Source organism: Sus scrofa, chromosome 8, assembly GCF_054392235.1.
Source record: "Sus scrofa isolate SSC_HxYL_T2T_F1_AM1 chromosome 8, Sscrofa_HxYL_maternal_Yorkshire_Landrace_v2.0, whole genome shotgun sequence".
NCBI lineage: Eukaryota > Metazoa > Chordata > Mammalia > Artiodactyla > Suidae > Sus > Sus scrofa.
The window spans coordinates 95,969,105-95,984,305 of NC_139390.1; the positions used below are offsets into that span (position 1 = coordinate 95,969,105).

At 35.0% G+C, this 15,201-nt stretch overlaps 1 long non-coding RNA gene across 10 annotated transcripts in view; it reads left to right on the plus strand.

Annotated features, from left to right (window-relative positions):
• Nucleotides 1-8,012: 8,012 nt before the first annotated feature.
• Nucleotides 8,013-15,201, plus strand: part of LOC102166855 (uncharacterized) — a 550,511-nt gene continuing 543,322 nt past the window's right edge. For all 10 annotated transcript variants that reach the window (XR_014812964.1, XR_014812960.1, XR_014812961.1 and 7 more), the window contains exons 1-2: nt 8,013-8,095; nt 12,500-12,584. This is a non-coding gene — a long non-coding RNA (uncharacterized LOC102166855). The remainder of the gene's footprint in view (nt 8,096-12,499; nt 12,585-15,201) is intronic.

Consider the following 15,201-nt stretch of genomic DNA (forward strand, 5'->3'; position numbering starts at 1 on the left):
AAAATAGAACTACCATGTGGCCCAGCAATTCCACTTCTGGGTATATATCTGAAAAAACTAAAAACAATAATTTGAAAAGATACATGCGCCCCAATGTTCCTAGCAGCATTGTCTTCAATAGCCAAGATATGGAAGCAACCCAAGTGTCTGGGTTGCTTAAAGGAATAGATAAAGAAGATGTGATAGATACATATGTATGTGTGTGTGTGTGTGTATGTATATATATATGAATACTACTAGTAAGTGTATATATATTTGTATGTATATATGTATGGAAATACTACTCAGCCATAAAAAAGAATAAAATTTTGCCATTTGCAGCAACATGGGTGGACTAAGGGGGTATTATGCTAAGTGAAATAAGTCAGACAGAGAAAGAAAATATTGTATATCACTTATATGTGGAAAATAAAAAATACAACAAAGTTTTGAATAAAACCAAAAAGAAGCTGGCTCACAGATACAAAAAATAGTGATACCAATACGGGGGGGCAATATAGGGGAGGGGGAATGGAAGGTACAAATTATTGGGTGTAAGATAGGCTCAAAGATGCATTATGCAACATGGGGTTATATAGCCACTATTTTGTAATGATTGTATATTTTGTAATGATTGTAAGTGGAAAGTGAACTTTAAAAATTGTATAATTTTAAAAAAAAATTAAAACAAAATAAACAAACTACATACAAAAAATGAATATGCCTTTAAATTCTACCATATTGTGCATCTATCCAATGGGTTACAGATATAATTTCTAACTTTGTGGTTTTTTTCATTATTTGATAAATCAGAACTTAGTAAATTTAAATCACACTAGATCTCTATGTACACAAAAATTGTACAGTGCTGTATATATTGCTGTTGTTATATATTTATTTCTTCACAGATGTGAATTATATCACTCTTTCTCTCTTTTTAAAATCTTTTTATTGACACACCTGTGGCATATGGAAGTTCTTGGGCTAGGGACTGAGTTGAAGCTGCAGCTGAGGCCTATGCCACAATCACAGCAACACAAAATCCAAGCCGCATCTGCAAACTTTGCTGCAGTTTGTAGCAACACAGGATCCTTAGCCCACTGAGTGAGACCAGGGATTGAACCTGCATCCTCACAGATACAATGTTGGGTTCTTAACAAACTGAGCCACGATGGAAACTCTGCTGAATTATATCTCTTTTGCTTCAGTTGCCATTACTTTCAACCATTCAGCCTATGTCTAACAATTTTAATCTTGAACCAGGGAAACTCAACTCTCTAAAAATAAAAAAGCTATTATTTTTCCCTTTGCTTTGCAAATTATGTTATCTCAACACTGAGCAGTGTGTTTGAATATACTGATAGTACCTCATGGAACAAGTACCAGATGAGTAACATGAATAAGTAATCTTGATGCCCAAACAATGTTTCAGTGTATGGTGAATTCCAACTCAAGGAGGAGAAAGGAACACATTGTATTGACTGGATGAGTCTAAGAGAGACATCTACAGGCTACATTTGAATAGCTACTCTGGGAATTTTTTTTAGAATTGGTAGTTCTATTTTTTAATGTACAATCAGGATAAAGAAAAAAACAGTAGGAAAATATCTGAGAACATATCCAGAGTTTAGCTCATTCAAATAATGCTCACAATTAGATTGTAAATAAAAGTTCACAAAAAAGACAAAAAGGTATATATACCATAGAAAAAGGCTTTAGTGGTGCTCATTGAAAATGTCCTTTTAGATAATCATAAATTGATAGTAAAGTCACATAAAATATAATGATAAAATAATGTAAATAAATGATTATAAAATTGGGAGTTCCCGTCGTGGCGCAGTGGTTAACGAATCCGACTAGGAACCATGAGGTTGAGGGTTCGATCCCTGCCCTTGCTCAGTGGGTTAACGATCCGGCGTTGCCGTGAGCTGTGGTGTAGGTTGCAGACGTGGCTCAGATCCCGCGTTGCTGTGGCTCTGGCGTAGGCCAGTGGCTACAGCTCCTATTCGACCCCTAGCCTGAGAACCTCCATATGCCGCGGGTGCGGCCCAAAGAAATAGCAAAAAGACAAAAATAAATAAATAAATAAATAAAACTAATATAGCATCTAGCTGGAAAAGGTTATTTATTACAAGTCAAAAAGGAGGAAATGAAAATATTTTATTAAGTTATTTTTAGATATTACATTTTGTTTCTTTTTTTTGTCTTTTCTAGGGCCACACCTGCAGCCGTATCCTTAACCCACTGAGCGTGGCCAGGGATCGAACTTGCAACTTCATGGTTCCTAGTCAGATTCATTAACCACTGAGCCACAATGAAAACACCTAGATATTAAAATTTTGAATTTTAAACTATAACATCTTTATATACACTGTGTCTAAGATCTTTTCTGTGTTTTTTGCTGTTCAACTATATGAACAAATGCTGGTAATGAAAATTACCTATTTTTTTGGTGGGGGGAGCTATAGGTACCATGGCCAAAGATAGGAAGAAGCACATATAATTTAATTATACATGTGTGCTACACACTGCTTTATTTATACATTACTATGAAAAAACCCATATAGACACAAAATTCAAACTCAATAAAGAGTTAAAGTAAATGAATAAAAAAGCAATGTTGATAATACAGGATTGAAAATCTGAAAAGGATCTTAGCCACTTCACAAGATTTTTTTCTTTTTATATGAGTTCTATAAAAATAGCTGGTGATTATATTTTTAGAAGTGGCTTATTTCTTTGACCAGCTGTGTAAAAGATAAAAGACTGACTCAATCTATTCTGACAAATTTCTTTTGGTTCAAACTTGCGGCTTACATGGCCATTCCATCTAAGACTTTTTCCTCTTGGCACTATTGGTCCATTGCTCTTTCTATCCCTTTCCTCTAGGGATGATCTGCTATATCAGTAATCTGTATTTTGTTTTAAAGAGTTGTGTCATTTTTGTGTGTGAGAAGAAAAAGAACCAAAGGCATATTCTTATAATCTTTGCTTCTCTCTTGCATTAATAGAAGCTTTAGTTATACTGATACTTTAGGGCTGGTGTAAAAAACATCAGTTCTCTGCATACTAAAGCCTCAGGTCTTTCTTCTTTCACATGTTTGATTACAAAAATAATACTTCACATTTGTAAAGTTAATGACTTACAAAATAATTTCACCTTAGAAAAATATAATTACCAACAATCCTATTTATAGGTAGGATTATTTCTCCTGGTTTCATCTAATTGTTTTCCTTCTTTTTTCCTTTTATTCAGATTTTTCTTAAATTAAAAAAATCATTTTCCGTATTTATTTCCTGTGTTGTCATAAAGAACTTTTGGGGAAAAAATTCTGACTAAAAATAGAAACCAATTATTTTCATTTCCAAATGAGAAAATTAAGACTCAGAAAGGGAAAATGATTTCTTTAGGGCATGTGTTGTTGTGTTGTTGTTTGTCGTTGTTTGTTTACATTGCCCAGGCTGGCCCTCTTTTTAAATTTATTTTTTTATTTTTAAATTTCTTTATAAAGTTGTTCTCTTATTATGAAAGAAAGCATAAATTATTCCTGAATAAATATGTTGGGTTAAATTTAAAATCAGGGTTAATTTCCAGTAATTATTCTATATCTCTATTTCAATTTCTATTATTTATTTTCTTATTAATGTCTAGTGTTGACCAGAAACAAAAAGACTACCAGATATTTCCCCAGCAAAGATGGGTCTATATGGGATCAGCAAAGAACTGGAATTAGGTATATGAAGTGGTAGTGAGCCATGTGCAGGTCCCCTCACAGCAAGAGAAAGAGACAATTTTTACAGAAAGGAAAAGAAAATTGGGAGAGGTAGAAAACAAAAAAATCCATGGCTTTTCATTGGCTGAGTTGGCCAGGAAAAAGAGAAGTCTTTCTTTTTTCTGGTGGGCTCTGCTTTCATGTTAGGGTGTGAGAGCTCCCCCTTCTGGTCTCTCAACTCTCTTTAATTGCAGTTTCTGTTTAATATTTTACATTAATTAAATGCACGGACAACTGCTCTTTCATCCCCTTGGATATTAATCTCAAATCTGTTCTGATTGTGCAACCAATTATTAAACATATCATTATATGTATTCCCAATATACTTATATTTACATATTTGATAAAATATTACAATGAAAATACATTTTTACATTGTGAAATACTCTCAAAATTGTAATTAAGTGAATAAAAAATGAACATCTAAATAGTTGTGCTCATACCAGTTGTTTCTAATTTATAATTTGCCAAGATACAAATAATTTATTTACTAATTTATGAGACAAGGCAAATAATCAATAGTATATGAAGATAATGAAGTAAAAAAATGCCTCCAAGACATTACCTGAACCTTATCATTGTCCTATTGACAGATGAAGTGTAGAACAATTTGAATATACTATTTTCAGAATTCTAATGTTCTATTCTTTCAGTATCTTAGTCCTATATACCTCTACAGTCTACCCCACCTCAACTCCACCCTCTTTTTATGTGAAATACACTCCTTAATCAGCATACATAAGTCTTGTTTCTTCTACTCTTATCTGCCTGCTCTTACTACTGGCTCAATTTGGCTACGTATTTCTCTGATTTTAATCCTAGGCTGTAACTGGAGAGAATATTACAAAAAATTCTTCAATTTGTGATACTGCACATGTATGTATGGTCTTTACATTCTGCTGGAACATCAACACCCTCTGGCATTAATCCTTTTTATATCTCTGCTATGTTTTACATTCCTGCAGCTGTTATTTCAAAGATTCACCACTTTGAAATCCTCTCTCTCCCTCATTCTTTCCCATTCCTCTCTTTGTTGACAAGGTATCTTACTTCACAGGGAAAATAAAGGCCATTATATATCAATGTTAATTTACTCATCCATTTAGCAAATACTTTGTGTGCTCTCCTCTGTTTTGGATATATAGCACTAAAAAGTGTTATCCTGGGCCTTTACAATTAGTGAGGAAGAAACTGATGTGGCTGAGTCCTAATTGTCCCTCAGGATCTTCCTTTTCCATTACAATTGAGTTGAACTGGTGCATGGTCATTAAGGGTGATAATGGAGGCAGGGTAGCATAACAGTATTTAAGATCTATTTCATCTTTATTTTCTGACATTTTATATAATTAATCTATATTAGTTGTATAATTCTTAAAAGCCTATGAGAAACAGAAATTAATGGCTATTTTGTAATGATTAATAGGTGCGACACACTATGCTAGGTGCTACACATGGACTAATTTTTTCACTCCTGATCACATGCTCATGATGGTTTGGTGACTGGTAGGTAGGCAAGTCTGTGCAAACATCGTATGAAAAACTGAGGTTTATGAGGGTTGAGTAATTATCCCAAGGTCAAATATCCAGGAGGATATGGCACTGTGGTAGAAATACAGAAAAATCTGGCCAAGAAGTGCACATAATTAATCTTACAAGAGTGAAGATTTCTAAGTATCACAGCATTTCAATAGTAGAAACTATCCATGGCTGTATTGACTGAAAAGATAATGCTAAACAACATTTCCCAATTTCATGGCTTACAAAGACATGTAAAATTAAGAACAAAATTTTGATGTGCCCTAAAAGGCTCATCAAGATGGTCACTATTTATTTCTCATCAACCTCATATTGACCCACTATCTCCTAGACACGGAAATTCCAGCCACATGGGCTCTTTTTCATTGCTTCTTCAATAAATGCAGTATAATCTGTTTTACATCAAGTCTTTTTGCATGTGACATCCTCTCCCTATCTCTCTCTCTGAGATGATCTTCACAGCCTTGTATCTCTATCCTACTTCATCTATTTTACACCACTAAATCTACCGCTGTAATTGTAAGGCACAATAATATTTTTATTAAACTATTGATAATTACAGATACACATGTAGTTCTAAGAAATAGTACAGAGATACCCTTGTCAGCCTTTGGCCTAGTTCCTGCCAATTAACACTTTCCATAATTATAGTATAATATCCCAATCAAAAAATTAACATTCATACATCCAACATTAATTTTCACCAATCTTATATGCAGTCATTTGTGTGTCTATTTTCATACAATTTTATCATGTGGAGAGTCAAGTGACTACGATCATAGTCAACATAAAGACCAATTCCATCACAATGATCCCTTGTTAACGCCCTTTTATAGCCACAGCTACCTCCTTTCCTGATCCTCCTCCTTTTATAACTCCTGGCAACCACTAAATGCCCTCCATCTCTGCAATACTGTCATTTTAAGGATATTATATACACAGAATATATGTAAGTTTTAATTTTTTTATTTTTTAACTTTTTTGATAGTATATTTTTAATTTATCTTTAGTTATAGAAAATTATGAAGATGGTTCAGAGTTCTGACTTGCCCCACACCCAGTTTCCCATCATCATTATTTCTTTTTTAGGGCCACACCTGCAGCGTATGGAAGTTCCCAAGCTAAGGCATCTAATTGGAGCTGCAGCTGCCAGCCTATGCCATAGCCACAGCAATGCCAAATCCAAGCATCCTCATGGATACTAGTCAGGTTCTTAAACTGCTGAGCCACAATGGGAACTCACAGTTAACCATTATTAACATCTTACATTGATACAGGACAACTGGAACAATTAATGAAAAATAATGATACATTATCATTAAAGGAGGTGCTGTATTTATTTTTCTTACTACTTACCTAAATGCTATCTTCTCTTTTCCAGGGTCCCACTCAGAAAACCACATTACAATTAGCTGACAAGTCTCTTTAGGTTCCTCTTGGCTGTGATGGTTTCTCAGAATTTTTCTGTTTTTGATAACCTTGCCAGTTTTGAAGAGTACTGCTAAGATATTTTGAAGAATGCCCCTCAGCTGGATTTGTCTGATGTTTTTTCTCATGATCAGACAAGGGTTATGGGTTTTGGGAGGAAGACCACAAAGGTAAAGCGTCATTTTCATTTTCACTATCAAGAGCATAGGCTATCAATATGACTTATCACTGTTGATATTAATCTTGATTACCTGAGTTAGTATTCGTCAGGTTTCTCCACTGAAGTTTTTTTTTTCTCCTTTCCAAACTGATAACCTTAGGAAGGAAGTCACTATGCATAGTCCATACTTAACAAGTGGGAGTTAAGCCCCACCTCCTTGAGGGTGCAGCATCTACATAAATTACATGGAATTCTTCTGCAGGAGATTTGTATCTTCTGTCTCATTTATTTATTTATTTCAGCATTTACTTAGTCATTATAGACTGATGGTTATTTATTCTATAGTTCAGTTTATATTCCAATACTATTTATTTTGTTGTTTAAACTGTTCCAGCTTTGGGAAATCATTTAGTTGGTGCTTGTGTCCCTTTTACATAACCCCGTCATTGTCGTTCTTCATTTCTTTCCTTATTAACTTCCTCAGTTGTTGGCAGTACAAGCAAGACGTTCCAGGCTTATTTTAGGTATTTACTTCATTGGTTCTACAATCATCCGTTAATCCAAGAATCCCCGGCTCCTCATATTGGAGACTGGTATTTGAAACTAAAGTCTGAGCATTAGATGCCCTCAATATTTACACATGTTTCAAAGTTTGCTCTTTTTTATTAATGAGTACTTCATAGCGTAGGCGTGTCATAGTTTAATCGTCCACGAGTGGAAGGATACCTGGACTCTTCCCAATTTTTGGCTATTAATAAAGTTGCTAGGGAACATTCATCTTCTCCTGGATTAAATGCCCAAGAGTGTAATTCCTAAGTCATAAGGTTAGTGCATGTTCTGTTTTAAAAGAAACAGGCTAAAACTTTAGAATGCTGGAGTGGCTTACCATTTTATATCCCATTTCCACAAGCAGCATGAGTGATCCAGTTCCTCCGTATCCTTGCCAACATCTGGGATTATTTTTAAGCCATTTTGGTAGGTGTGTAGTGATATTTTATTTTGATTTTATAATAATATTTTCTCTGCGGCTGAGAACAAAGGAAGGACGGAGGGGAAAAAGCGCCAGATCTTGTGAGAACACGAAAACGCAAGAGCAGGAGAGCGTGAGAATCTCGCGAGAAAGCGCGCAGATTCCTGAGAGAACCAGGTTGCCTGAGAAAACCTCTGGGCTCCTGAGAGAGGGAGAGAGAAAGGGGCACTGTCTCGTGTTGGCTCAGCGGTAAGTAACCCCACTAGTACCCATGGGGACGTGAGTTGGATCCGTGGCCTCACTCAGTGAGTTAAGGGCGTTGCTGTGAGCTGTGGTGTAGGTCGTAGACGCGGCTGGGATCCGGAGTTGCTGTGGCTCTGGAGTAGGCCAGCAGCTGTAGCTCTGATTGGACATCTAGCTTGGGGACTTAATATGCGGCAGGTGCGGCCCTGAAAAGGGACTGTCAGTTGGGGATACTGCACTGACTTTAATTTATATCTTTTTTTTTTTTTTTTTTGTCTTTTTGTTGTTGGTTTTGTTGCTATTTCTTGGGCCGCTTCCGCGGCATATGGAGGTTCCCAGGCTAGGGGTTGAATCGGAGCTGTGTTCCCAGGCTAGGGGTTGAATCGGCTCTGTGTGCCAGAGCCACAGCAACGCGGGATCCGAGCCGTGTCTGCAACCTACACCACAGCTCACGGCAACGCCGGATCGTTAACCCACTGAGCAAGGGCAGGGACCGAACCCGCAACCTCATGGTTCCTAGTCGGATTCGTTAACCACTGCGCCACGACGGGAACTCCTAATTTATACCTTAAATTCAGAAATGTTAAAACCTGACAGAAAACAGTGCACCATAGAATCAAAAATGATTGCATGTCTGACTACACATCTCTGTGTCCTTGGTATCTTGGGTAAAAGGCTCTTTTCTTACAGAAGCTTTCCCTGTTCCTGTAAGCTTGATGAGGTCATCTAGTTGCATCCTGTTTATTTTTTCCATAGTGCTAGTAGTACCTTGAAATTGTATCACAAGGTATTTAGTGTTGCTTCCCTTTCCCTCACTAGACGTCCGAAGCTCTACAGGTGCGGGAAATAGATCTGCTTTGTTGACCACGCTTTCTTAGCTTACTGGAGGACCTAGTAGTGGTTTTGATCTTGTTAATACATATACATATTCTTCATTAATTAATGTATTTTTCAATTAAGTAATTTAATATTCTTAAAGCTTTACTTATTTATATAATAGAAAATTGATTTAGATCAGTTCTAACACTGTCACTAGAAAGGTCCACAACTATAAAGGAGGCAAAAAGGCAATTTATTTGGGGTCTTAGAATTGCTGTTCAGGGATCTCAGATTCAGGAGGATCCCAAAACAGTGTCTTACCAGAGGAAAATGGATAGGATTTTTTATGGGAAAAAAGAGTAAATTAATGCAGGTTTATACAAGTTGATTACCAAGAATTTGGATTGGAGAGTAAAATTGTTCTATATGTATGATTGAGTTATAGAATGCATCTCATTGGTTACTCAGAAAGGTATGTTTTCCTTAGTGCAGGGAAACTTCAGTTTTCAGCATTATTCTTTCCTTTAGGCACCTCAGCAACCATTCAGAAGTTTTAATTTGGAGTTTTTAACTAAAGTCCAGCATGGGCAGCAAACCTGGAAATCCTCAGATAACACCTCAGTTATTCCTGACATAGTTCTTTTCACAAGACTCTAGATTTTCAGCTACAGAAAGAGGTGTGGTGAAAGACAAAGATGTAAAGAGATGATTGCATTTTCAAACTCAGTGCTATAAAATTAGAAAAGAAATACTGTTTAAAGTTATCAGTAAAGTGTATACTCTCTATATAGTTCCACAAACAAGGCTAAGCTTTTTTTTTTTCTTTTTCAAAAAATCACCTCATCCCCATCTTCAATGTGGTCAGATTGGCTAGGACTTCACTGATTAAGTTGGTCCATCTTCCTATGGACTTTAGTCTCTATGTATCTCTGAAAGGAGGCCATGGTTTTTTATAACCATCTAGAAATTAAGACAGTACTAGAGATATAACTGCCTCCCCCAGTACGTAATAGCTATTTGGTTTGGGGGGATCTACCAATAGGAAAAAACTTGTCAAAACATAGGATTTTGAATTTTATTAGTTATTGACCTACAGTTATACCATATTTCAGAATCCCTCTTAAATACTGAGGTCAATACAAACTAATTTCAGTGTATTTATTGAAAACAGTTTCCTGACAAATTTATTGCCAAATTTATGACAAGTGGAATAAAAATAAGTTAATGTGGTATGGTGCAGGGTAGCCAATGTATTAAAACCTGACGTACTTGACATGTACCCAATAAAAGAGAATGTTATAAATCATATTCAATATAAAATATTAATCAGTAAAGGACACCTGTGCATTTTTTATAAGAAAATAAGGTAAAATCATAATAAAAGGGCATGGGTGGTGATGAGGGCATTTTCAAATTTAATATAGAATATTCTTCAAACAATTTGTAATATGTTCAAGCAATTTTAAATCATTTTTTTCTATTTCACTGCATACTTTAGAATAAAGATGGATAGGGCATAATTTAATCTTATATATAGAAATGATAGGAGGGAAATGGAAAAATTTCCTCATTTATGTCAGCAATGTAAATAGTCTAACTGGGTAATTCAGGCTAAATTGCTTCATATTTAAATAAATATCAATTTAAGTGCTTTTTCATTTCTTCTCAATTTTATCTTAAGAAGCTCTGATGGATTCTTCCATCCCTCACAGTCCATTTTTTCCTCCTTACTTTTAGTAATACAAATAGAATGTCACTCCTCTGCAATCTGCATCCCTAACCTATCCTTATAAGGATACATACATTGGGTCCAGTTGCATGCAAGCATAGTTATATATAGTTTCCATGTCATAGTTGTTAAAAAGGTTGCCCTTGACGTGGATACAGCTATAGATTATCATCCTAAGTGAGATAAGTCTGAAAGAGAAGGACAAATACTATATAGTACCATTTATATGTGGAGTCTAAAATATGGCACAAATGAACCTATTTACAAATGAGAAACGCTCAGACATGGGGAACAGACTTGTCATTGTCAAGGGGAAGGGGGCAGGGAGTGGGATGGACTGGGAGTTTGGGGTTAATAGATGCAAAATGATTACATTTAGAATGGATAGATTTAGAATGGATAGACAATAAGGTCCTACTGTCACTATAGCATAGGGAACTATATCTAGTCTCCCGGGATAGATCATAATGGAAAATATTACATGAAAAAAGAATGTAAAAAGGTTACCCTTGAGTCTCTGTCTCTACTGATGGAGAAAATAATGGTTTATACCTCGAAAGGAAAATGTGAGAATTAAAATAACTTATGTAAAACACTTAGAATAAAATCAGTAACTATTATGAAATTATTATTATCCATATATTAGTTATAGATGTTTTCGTTCTTATGAAACATTGTTAAATAAAAATGTTAAATTGGCAACCTCAAGGAAAACGTAAATAGAAAGAGACCAGAATTTCCTATTCATTGCAAATGTGTTCCCACATTTAACTTCATGTCTCTTGATAATCAAGCAAAATAAGAAAATGTGGCTATAAACATAATTTTGTGTGTCCATGAGAAAATGATGTGTGCTAAGCAGAGATAACAAATTTAAATACCTGTAATTTCAAGTAATTTCTTTCATGCGCTCTTAATAAATGCATAGAAATCTCTGCATCTCTGTCTAACCTTTATAGTATGAGGTGAAATTTCAAAACTTAAGTGCGGTGTGTTCTGTGGAAGCTAGTGACAATGCACAGGCAATAGAGCAGAGTGTGTAAGCACAATGACCTAGTTTTAAATCTAGGTTTAGTCTCATCTGTGGCTCCTTAGGTAAAATTTGCTTACTTACCTCAAGCAAATCTAAACTTTGGACTGCCTTGAAGACAGATAATTTAAATTCACTCAGTGTGAATTTAAAAAATTCTTAATGAACTGAGATTATTTGCATTAGTAGTCAAGTTTTACAGAAGAGTCACCAGAAGTTCTTCTTTGTAATAGCAAGGCAAGTTTCTTAGGTCTGGACAGGTCTTCTGCAGAAATTGTAGAGAAATGGGGAGTTAGAAAGTCTGAAGGTGCTGGATTTTCCCAATTTGTATGGTTGCCTTAGTAGTTTTTAACTTATTTTTTTCATTTAAGAAAATTTATGTCATTTATCTTTGCCAGTTGACATTTTCCCATCAGTCTTTTCATCAGCCTCAAAGGTTGGTGTTGAATATGGATTAGCACAAAGACCTAGAACCTAAACATTACATTGATTTGGGGAAATGAGGAACAACACCACCACCACTTGGGGAAAAAAATGATACTAGAAGGCTAGGATTGCACCCCAGACCATTCTAAGCAAAGACCCTATATATATATACACACACATACATATATATATATACACAAATATATACATATATGTGTATATTACACATATACACATATATATATACATATATACAGATATATATATGTATATATGTATTTACCAGTGATGAAGGATTGTTTCAGAAGAATATGACCATTGTATCCTAAAAACTTGAGACATTTTATGATGCTGGATTAAAAATAAATTATAATCCAAAATGGTGAAGTGTACATTTCTCCTTCAGATTGTAGATTTCATTGGCTTTAACCAAAGGAGAACTTTCCAACAGAGATTGAAACTTAAGAAGCACTAAACAAGAAATCCAGTAGGTAAGCAACAAGAACTAAAGTTGTGGGTCCTTATGTTTTTGTGAGTAAATATTTGGGGTGTTAATGTTAGAAATGGTGGTGGTCAGAGGACTCATTCAACCTCATCTTCTCTGAAAAAAATGTTTATCGTAAGTTAAAATGTACAAGAGCTTAGAATTTCTTTGACCAACTCAAAGCTCTCTGAAAAAGGAGGAAAAAAAGAGAGATTGTAGAATATGGGGAAAGAAAATTTCAAGTACAGGATTAGTATTCACTCTTTTAAAATGCATAAGTAGCTAATCTGTTTTTATAAGCTTTTTTTTTAAATGAGGTACAAACATGCAGCTTGATGACTTATGAAACTAATTACTATACACACACACTGCATATTTTTTACTTTTTAAAAATTCAGAATAGAGTATCTTATAAATGATTTCATACTTGGATACTCTCTCTTCCAGTGTAGTCAGAAATACTTAGGTGATAGAGAATTTTCATAGCTAAAAGATATATTATAAGAAATTTTATCCTCAGACTTCTCTTTGAGTGATGTAAGTGGATGCATGATACATGGATACTTGAGATTCCGAGAGTGAATATTTGCCTAACGTGTCACAGCAGTTTCATTATTACCAGAATGATTCATGATTCCAATGTATACTGAATTGGTCTAAATATATGATGATCAAAGTGTTAACTGACTTTTGTCCTTTAGGGATGGTTGTGTTTAGGAAAAGATGTTTTGCTTCACTGTAGCCAAAAAAAGATAAGCGGGGAGGCTGGAAATTTGCCCAGCTTCTCCAATCCCAAGGTCCTTGGGAAAATAACTTTTCTTCTTTTCTCATCCTCTTGAGGTGTTTTGCTAACAATGGTTTTTACCAAGCTTTCTTAGGAGTGAAAGAATCTGGAAGGGATATGGATGTCTGTACCAACCAATGCCCCCTCCCTCCCAACTACTTTTATTTCTTATTTTTTTAGTAAAGTTTATGTAGGAGATGAAATTAGGTTGAAAAAAAGTTGAATGAAAAGGACAACTATTATATTGGAAAGGAAATTACTCAAGATAGTTATCAAAATATTAAACTATTAAAAGCTCTGACATCAGTACTGTTGGCCGGGAGCAGCAAGCGGAGCTGATAGTAAAAAAAAAATCAGTAAGAACTGGAGTAGTTTCTCTTTCCACATGTAAGGACCTTGGGAGTCACAGTGTGTCCTAAGAACAAGTCAGAATTTGAACAGACTACAAAATCAACACTTCTTTTTGTGTCTATAAGAAAGAGAGGAAGGAACATAGGACTAACTGCTGTCCCCAAGGTTGGAGAGAAAGACTGGTGAATACAGGGAGTTACAGCTTCCAGAGCAGAAACATACAAGCAGAAACTACTGTAGGAACGAGTGCTGGAAGGGCCAGTGCTGAACTGTAATTGACAATTTATTGGAGGCCCAGTATGGACAAGTCTGAGAATTAACAACTCCAGTCATTGTGGGATTTATATTTAGGAGATCTCCCAGGTTCCCACAGTATCCATTAGGGAAAAATACCTTCAGGCTTCTGGCAGGGAGAGGGGTAAAATTAACCATTTTGAAATAATACAGATACTCAGGGGAAGCCAGTTAACTTGAGGCTAGCTTGCTGGTGTTTAATTAGAACTTAAGTGATCTGGGGGAAGAGAAATGCACAACTGCAATCAATAACATTGAAAAGCCTCTGGCCAGCCTAACTAAGGGGAAAGGAGGAATGATACAAATTAATATGAGAAGTGAGAAAGAGGGTCATCACTACAGATCCCTAATACATTAAAAGCATAGTAAAGGATATCTATGAATAGGTCTGAGTGCACAAATCTGATAACTTAGATGAAATGGACAAATTCCTTAAAGACATAATTTTCCAAAAGTTATACAAGAATAGACAGTCCAAATATGTATATATCTACTAAAGAAACTGAATCAGTAAGTAATAATCTTGTAAAACAAGGTTTATAAGGTTTAAGGAATAAATTTCTGTGATCTCATTCAGAGGATAGAAGCAAAGGGGATGCGTCCTACTAACTCATTCTACAAGGCCAGCTTACCCTAAAAATAAAACCAGACAAAGGCATAAAAAGAAATGTAGAAACCAATATCTCTCATAAACAAAAATCCTCAACAAAATATTAGGAAATCAAATTCACCTGTGTATAAAAATAATTATACACCATAACCAAGTGAGGTTTATACCAGGTATGCAAGGCTGGTTCAGCATCCAAATAGCATTTTATATAATCCATCGCATCAACAGGCCAAAAAAAAGGAAAAATACCATGATTATATTAATAGATGCAGAAAAAAATATTAGCAAAAGCCAATGCCCATTCATGATAGAAACACTTAATTTAACTAGAAATATAGGAAAACTTCCTTAACTTCAAAAATATTATCTACAAAAAGTCATATAGTTAATGTCACACTCAATGGTGAGAAACTTGAATCTTTTTCAGTAAGATTGGTTATAAGAAAGAATGTTTTCTCTCACCATTCCTTTTCAAGATTGTACTACAAGTACTAGCTAATGCAGTTATAAATGTGCAAGAGGAGAGCGAGGATTCCATTTAAAAAATAAAGTGAATAAAATATATGCAAACTTTTTTATGAGCTT